Consider the following 8,401-nt stretch of genomic DNA (forward strand, 5'->3'; position numbering starts at 1 on the left):
ATGGGCAGATCCACCAAAGAATTATTAACAATGAAACTATTGAATAATCTCATCGCCAAATTTATGGGGGGGGGCGATAAACATTCGTCAGGCCAACGAATAAGATTGAAATCACCACCAATCACCATAGGAAAAGAAAAGGAGCGAATAACATAATCTAAATCATTAATGAAAGCTTCTTTCAAAGAGGACAAGCATGGAGCATAGACATTCAGCAAACCCTAAGAGAAACCCATTGTAGGCCCCTGAAAGCCTAGAAGAATAAAAATGTTCCCTGACAATAACCTCAAAATTAATCAAAATCAGGGGGTCCCACAAAACCCCCAACCCACCAGAAGCCCCAACAGTATCAATACCACAAAAAGCCACTGCACTATTACCCCAAACCTCTTTCACAAAGAATGGCAATGTGGTGATTTCTTGAGGAATATCAACCATCAAAGCAAGGATTGCAAGGGTGTTACCAATCAGTGAAAGAGGAATATAAGGTGGGTTTCACACTAACTCAGGTTGGCTCACGTGGGCGCCCTCTTAGATCACGAAGAAAGCCCCCAAGTAATAAAATGGTTTGGAATCACCTCCCATGGCTTGTATTCTTCTTGTTTTTCAAGAACTTCAGCATGGATGGAAATTTTATTGAATCAATGAAAAATGAACCGAAGCTCCTTACAGTTAGCATTGCATGTTTATATAGAGTTGGGCTAAAACGTGGGTGTACTAAAAAAAATTAGCTAGAATTGAAGATAATTACAATTTAATTGAATTTAAAGAAATTCTAAAAACGGGTGCAAACGGATTGTTTTGCTCTTGCCTAACAATATGTAGAATTCCAGAACAGTCCCTACTGCTACTCGAGAACTTGTGTGACCTTCCTTGGCTAACCCGGGGTCGTTTTGATGCCTGTTTGATTGAAAGATTATTGTTTTCTTGTAAGGCTCAGTATAACGATCATTTTGATACCAACTTCCAGCCATGAATCATGCTTTTGAGCCAGGATCAAGAGACTTGAATTTTAGATGAATCTTGAAAACTTTAGATCGATTGTGTGATTGTTCCTTAATTTTTCTTCATGATTTCTTCAATGAATTACACTGAGCATGCCATCACGATCACGTTGCAACAACCGTCGCTTGATTTCGCGTTTAGATGAATATTTTGTCGTTTTGAGTTTTGACCGAAATCTTGGAATCCGGCGGTCGAAATTTATAGAAATTTGGACGCCTTCATGTGTGAAATCCAACCGTTCATCTTAAACGAGGTTAAGACCAGAGATAGCCTCGAACCTAAAGCACATAATGTAATTGGTTTCATGCCAATCGGGTATGCGAGTGTCGTGATCTAGCGGCTTGAACGAGGCGTGCTGCTGCTGAATTTTCTGCAACTTCCTTCACGGATCAGTGACTTTCATTTAGTTTTTCTCCCTGCTCAGGCATCGTCACGGGGTGTACCACATATGGAATTGCTCGTCTTGATGAGACGAACACGTTCACCAAATTTGACAGCGATCTGACTTGGAACGAGTGAGATATAGACCCTGAAAGTAACTTCTCGTGGCTATAAAAATAGCCACCTTTAATGGTCTTTGGATGGAGTCAAGCCACACGAGAATAATGTGCGGCCTACCCCTTTTCGGTATTTTACCTGTAACTTTGTCTTGGAGTGCCCGATTAAGCCAAAACTTGATCCACAGGGGTTTTCGACTGTTCCGGATCTAATGAAGGTGGTCCCACTCCTTTTTTGACACATCAAAAGTATGGCTCTAGTTACAGGGTCTATTTAAGAGTGCTAGAGACCGATATCGCTAAAATTATTTATTTGTGTTCACTGCCTTAGACATGTCTGATCGTGATGAAACTTGACAGGTGGTCTTTTGAAGTGCTGATGACGATCTTGACGAATTCTAGGGAAATTATGAGACTGTCAAGAATTTCCACTATTTCATTGGCTTTATTGACCTGCTTCCTATCAGGGACCAAGGTGTTGAAAAATACGTTCAAACAGCTTGCCCCGCCGAATGTTATGCTTCAAGAAAAATGATAAATACAATCATTCAAAAACTTTTCTTCAGCTTTTACTTTTTTCCTTCCTAGCCACAAGACCATGTGAGCACCAAGGAGATTCATGTAACGGTGTAACTAGGATGCTCAAACGTAGGGATGCATTGTTCACGGGTCCGTTCATGGAGACTTTAGGGGGAGAAGAAACTTTTTTTGGAGAGATCTTGTCAAAGTTCTCACCCTCGTGCAGACTATTGGTGATTCTAAAGCTGAGGATTTTGTACGAACCTCGTCAGTCAGAATTAGGCCCGTCTGGCAATTGAGTGCCATGTTGAAGGGAATTGTTCCCATTTGGTCTGGATTTTGTGTATATCCTCTGGTGTTGAGCCACATTTTGAGAATTACTTGAATGGTATGCTGAAAGGCCTTGTGTCGACGTTGTCTGCTTCATGCATCAGTCATTCCTTGGTGAGTAGGGTACCTTAGTTTATCGAGATAGCCACTTTGGGTACAACCACCCCTACCCACTGCTTTGCAGCTACGACAATCATTTGATTGCCGCATCAATGTTATGACTGACTAGTTATTCCTTGGTGAGTAAGATACCTCAGTTTGTCGAGATAACCACTTTGGGTACCCTACCCACTACTGGGCAGCTACGACAATCATCTGATTTGCCACTCCAAAGTCATGGTTGACTTAGCTTCCTTGGGGCATCTCAAACATCTTGGAAGTGTGTTTGTAACCTCATGGGAATAATGTTCTTCCTCATGAGACTTGTCTCATCGTCTTGGCAAGTCTTTTATCTTTCGAGTCCTTTGACAAGTGGACTTAGGCTGTCGGAATCTTTTCCTTAACACTCGTATTTTTGGATTCTTGGCATAGTGACACCAAGGATTTTCTTCTTTTGAGTGAGGGCTGAAGTCGTGAGTGTTGCATCAACTTGTTTATTGGTCCAAGCATCCTTTGTGGATTTTTTCTTGAACTTGGGAAGCGGTGCCATAACGACAGTTTTCACCAACTTCTTTTTTTTTTGTATATATATTTTGGGGATCTTTTACCCATGACCTTTCAGCTGTGTCCACCCTTTTCATCCATTTTTACTCACGATGCTCTTTTGAGTTTTCACTGTGCTCGGTTTTGTTTTATTCATGGAACTCTTTTACTCATGGTTTCATGACCATGCCCGTCCGTCATTTTTACTCATGGTGTTCCTTTGTTCATGTATACACCATACCTGCTGTTCTTTTTTTTTTTTTTGAGGGCACGTTTAAGCTCATGTCTCCAGGACCTGTGTGAAACAGTTTAACGTCATACGGTTAGGATGTGCACTATGGTTTAAGGTCATACAACTGGACCATAATAGAGATGGATGACAGTCTGTAGAGGCTATGGAGGGAGTATGGTGGTGGTTTGGCTCACTTAAGAAAATTGCATTAGGCTACCTATGAAAGATGGATGATGTATGAAATGTGAGTGGACGATGGTGACCCACTAACTTACAACAAGTATGGATGGCAGGATGGTTTGTCGTTTTGTGAGTGTGGGTGAGACTCACTGGGGAATGAGGCATGGTGATGAAAGGAATGAACTCACTAGGGACGTAATGAAGGTGTTGTGCACATACTAACAAGTAGGTTAGGGAAGGCATGTGTGAAAGTGCATGTAAAGGCGTGTGAGCACATGTGGGGGCGAGTTTTATGGTCATGCCTCCTAGACCTGTGCAAAGCAGTTTATCGTCATGTTGTCAGGACGTGCACTATGGTTTAGGGTCATACAGTTGGATCGTGGTTATGCAGTTTAAAGTCATACAGTTAGGATCGTGCAGTTTAAGGTCGTGCGACTAGACCTCCGCTACAGTTTAAGGTCATATAGTTTGGACCATGGTGCTGAGCCTTTTATCATCATGCGGTTAGGATGTAAACTATGGTTTAAGGTCGTACAGCTGGACCGTGGCTATATAGTTTAAAATAATACAACTAGGACCATGCAGATTAAGGTCGTGCAACTAAACCTCCGCGATAGTTTAAGGTCATATGGTTCGGACCATGGTTATGTAGTTTAAAGTCAGACAACTAGGACTTGGGCTGTGCAGTTTAGGGTCATGCAGCACGGACCATAGGTATGCAGTTTTAAAGTCATGAAACTAAGACGATGCAGTTTAAGGTCGTACAACTAGACCTCCATTATAGTTTAAGGTCATATAGTTTGGACCATGTAGTTAAAGGTCATACATCTAGACCATGTAGTTTAAGGTCGTGCAACTAGACCTCCACTATAATTTAAGGTCATATAGTTTGGACCATGTAGTTTAGGTTCATGCATCTAGACCATCATGTAGGTCGCCATGTCGGTGAAGCACCATGGGGAATAGGTCTGTGGGTGGCAATCCGACTCCCTAAGGATAAAATGGTTAAGACCGTTCACAAACTAATGGCTCAGATGGAAATGGTGACCTGATGAAGGATGGCCAACAGAGGCGGACTTCACTAGGGCTAGGGGATAAGCGTACTCCCTGGGGTGACTCTATGGAGAATAGGTAACCTGACTTCCTGGGGATAAGATAGCTTGTTGTGAAACAGACCCATCAGGAGTTGAAGCGATTAGAATGACCCTAACTCCACTGGGGATAATGGGCTGCAGTATGGGTGTGACTCCTATGGGGATGAGGGATAGCTCCTGACTCCATTAGGGATGATAGGTCACAGTTTGGGTGGAACGACTTGGTGCAACTCCACTGGCGATATTGGGAGGATACGCAAGGCTTCATCCTGGAGTAGGTGATAATAGGCTGCTTGAAATATAGCCGGCACCAGGTGTAGTGATAATTGTTTCTCGTGAGTGTTCAACAGGAGCTGAGTTCTCAAAAACACAACCGACGCTGGGTTGTGAAAAACTCAGCTGACACTTTGAACGACCTGCGAGGCTGTTTAAACGCAATCGACACTAGTGTCATTTCAAAACTCACCTGGCACTAAGTCAACCATCGCTAGGGTTGTTTGGAATTCACCCGACGCCATGTCAACCAAAGCTAGGGTTGTTTGAAGCTCACCTGGCGTTGGGCATGGATCGATGAGAGTTACCTCAAGGCTTGAGTCATAGCCCACCTGACTCATCGTCGCTTGGCGTCCCTTGGATGCATCTGGAATTTTCCCTCACTTTTCACAAAAGGTAAAAAATCTTAAGCAAAATTACAGTGAGGAAAGGGCGCTCGGTTGAGGTTCTAGCAAGCAGTGGGATTCCAACAAAAGTTCTGCAGGGAAGGTTTTTGGCAGACAGTGGGATTCTCGACGGTTTTACAAGGAAGGCCTTCGGCGAGCAGACTTTGCCAAGAATTTGGTGAAGTTGCAGAGAAAGGAGCAAGAAAGGAGAGTTCTTTGGGGAGTTTTCTGGGAAATAGAAGAGGTTCCAGCTGCAATTTTGTTTTTTACACAATAGGCGAGAGGTGGAATAGTGAGCATTTCTGCACGTCTTGGGAGTTTTAAGGGGTTTTTGGAGGAATGTGGTAACTTTTTTGAAATTGTTTGTGATGTTGCAGAGGTTCCCAGGACTTAGGGAAAGTTTACAAAAGTTTTCGGTGAGATTCTGTTGACATCCAGGTGAAAACGCAGGCAGGAAGGTTTTTCATTTGGTTTCTGGCAGTGTTAGGAGAAGTTCCAACGGGAGGCGAATGGTCACAGGAGGTGGACCATCATAGGAGGTGTACAGTTGCAGGAGGTGAACCGTCGCAGGGAAGGTGCACGGTTACCTCCAAAAATCGTGCGACCATTAAGGAGGTACAAAAACTTAATCTTTGAAAATGAGGAGTCTCGAGAAGTGAACAGTCGTGACGGGTCTAGCGCTAACAAAAGCGGAGCCAGCGATGAGACAATTGGCGTTCATCCTCAAGAAAGGCAACCAGCATTGAGAGTTAGGAGCACAATCGGTGCTGGGCCTTGGAGGACACAGCTGGTGTTGTCTTCAGCCGGCTCTCATTAGCACGTGTGGCCTATCATGATGTGGAGAGTGATACTTGCTTGGAACAGTAAGTTACATGCGGGATTTGAGATGTTCGACGATGAGCTATGCACGACGATGTTCATGGGTCGGAAAAAAGTGGTGAATGATGGTAAGGCGTGGCTTGCAATACCTGTTGGAAGCCAAATCCTCTACGAGAACAGTGAGATCCATGTTGTTTTGTGGAAGGGCATCCACTGTGAACAGGGTATGCTTTCTGTCATAGGCTAGTTCCTTGCCAAGGAAGCCAGCTTTGTATGTTTGATACACAGTGTCGAATGAATCCTACGTCATATATTTGATGTACACATCAAATGAGATATCTGGCTTGTATGTTTTATATACATGTCGAATGGACCGAGGCTAACTTCTTGGAGTGGCTTTGCTACGTCTTCTGGCCTGTAACCATCCTCTTGCTCGTTAGATGAATTAAAGCTAACTCTCTAAGTAGTTTTGCTTCTTCTTCATGAGGAGGGCCTTTCTTTGGTGGGTTTGATTCTTCCTCATGGGGCAGGCATCTGTTTTCGCCTGTAACTGTCCTCTTATCCTCAGATGCAAGAACAAAAGTACAAGTTTTGGTTTGTAATTGTCCTCTTATCCTTAAATGTAAGAGACTTGTAGCCTCCCTCATAATGGGTTTCTTCGTAAATTGTAACTCATATTTACTGCAATAAAAAGGGTTAGAATTTGTTTCGACTATCTTGGTTATTTTCGCTTTGAGTCCCTTTCTTTTGAATACGCATCACGGATAATACTTTTAAGTATCTTCCATTGATAGGGGGCATTGCTTCCCCTCCCTCAGGATGTGCTCCATTGGGCGAGACTTTCTTGGCTATAAAGGGACCTTCTAACTTAAGCTCAAACTTCCCTTTACGCGGCCGTGCATAACAATAGGTCTCTTAGCAACTAAGACTAGATCACCACTGGTGAATGAGGGGACCTTGATGGACTTGCCAAGAGCCCTCTTCATTATCCCTTGGTTGAGTTCAAAGTTTTGCTGAGCCTCTAGCCTCTCTCGTTGAGTGCATCCAATTCTTGGTACCGGAGCTTGACTCTCTTATCTTCGGTTATTGCTTGCGAATAGCGACTCGCAATGAAGGGACTTGTATTTCAAGAGATAAAATTGCTTCACTCCCATAGACTAGAGAATAAGGAGTTGAATCAGTAGCACTTTGGGTAGTAGTACGATAAGCCCATAGTACTTCGGGAAGCTTCTCATCTCAGTTCTTCCTTGTTTTTGATACTGGCTTTCTTAAAAAGTTGCACAAAGTCTTATTGAAAGCCTTAGCTAATCCATTCGCTTGAGGGTGGTACATAGTCGAGTACCTCCATTCGAAACTGAATTGGTTAACTAAGCGATCGATGTGATGACTCCTAAATTGAGGATCGTTGTCAGATATAATATGGTGGGGTACTCCGAAGCGATATATGATATGATGTCGAATGAAGTAGGCCACCGCTGTCCCAGGAACCTGCTTAAGGGGGATCGCTTCAGCCCACTTAGAGGAGTAATCTGTTGCAACTAGGATAAAAACATGGCCCATTGCGGAAGGATGGTCAATAGGCCCTACGATGTCCATACCGCATTGTGAGAAGGGCCATGATGCAACCGTAGGGTGTAAGGGCTCTGGAGGCTGGTGAACATGGTTGGAGTGTATTCGGCATACTTGGCACTTTTTAGCGTAGATTAAGGAATCTAAGATCATTGAGGGCCAATAGTATCCCAACCAGCATGTTCGTTCATAGAGCTTAAGATTGGGCTAGTGTAGTCCACAAATGCCTGAGTGGACTACTTCTAACACGTTATTTGCTTCTTGGATGTCCACACGTCTAAGAAGAATGCCGTCAAACGACCGTTTGAAGAGAGCATCACCTTCCAGGAGGGTATACTTGGTGGACATTCGAAGTATGTTGTTGCGTTCGGCAAGATCTTCCGAGAGCCTACCAAGTTTTAGGAAACTAGTGATGGGCTCTCTCCAATCTTCTACCTGCTCAATTTCTACGAGTATTAGGTCAAAGAATTCTGGTCTTTGATTTTGACTCTTAGCTCCTTGACTCTGTGTTATTCCTTGTTCAATCTTGATTACTTCTTTGGCTGATAGAAGTGCGTCGAACGGATAAGGAGGGCACTCCAGGAAGATATTTCTCTCATCATCCACATCGATCTCGGTTCTTAGGTCAATGTGTCTCCATTCTGCCACTCAAACAAGTGTGGGTCCCGATGACGACAACTGAATTGTAGCGTCAAGTTTCGCAAGTGCGTGAACCTACGAGTTTAGCCTCCTAAGGATGTGACTCAGGGATACGTCCTCAAACTGAGCCATATACAATTTTGCAGTATCGTGATAAGGCTTTAGAGTGTCTTTCCTTACATCATAGATCCCTTTGAGTTGTCGGATAACCAACTC

This window comes from Amborella trichopoda, chromosome 5, assembly GCF_054954075.1.
Source record: "Amborella trichopoda isolate Santa Cruz 75 chromosome 5, AtrichopodaSantaCruz75HAP2 v2.0, whole genome shotgun sequence".
In the NCBI taxonomy this organism is placed as follows: Eukaryota; Viridiplantae; Streptophyta; class Magnoliopsida; order Amborellales; family Amborellaceae; genus Amborella; species Amborella trichopoda.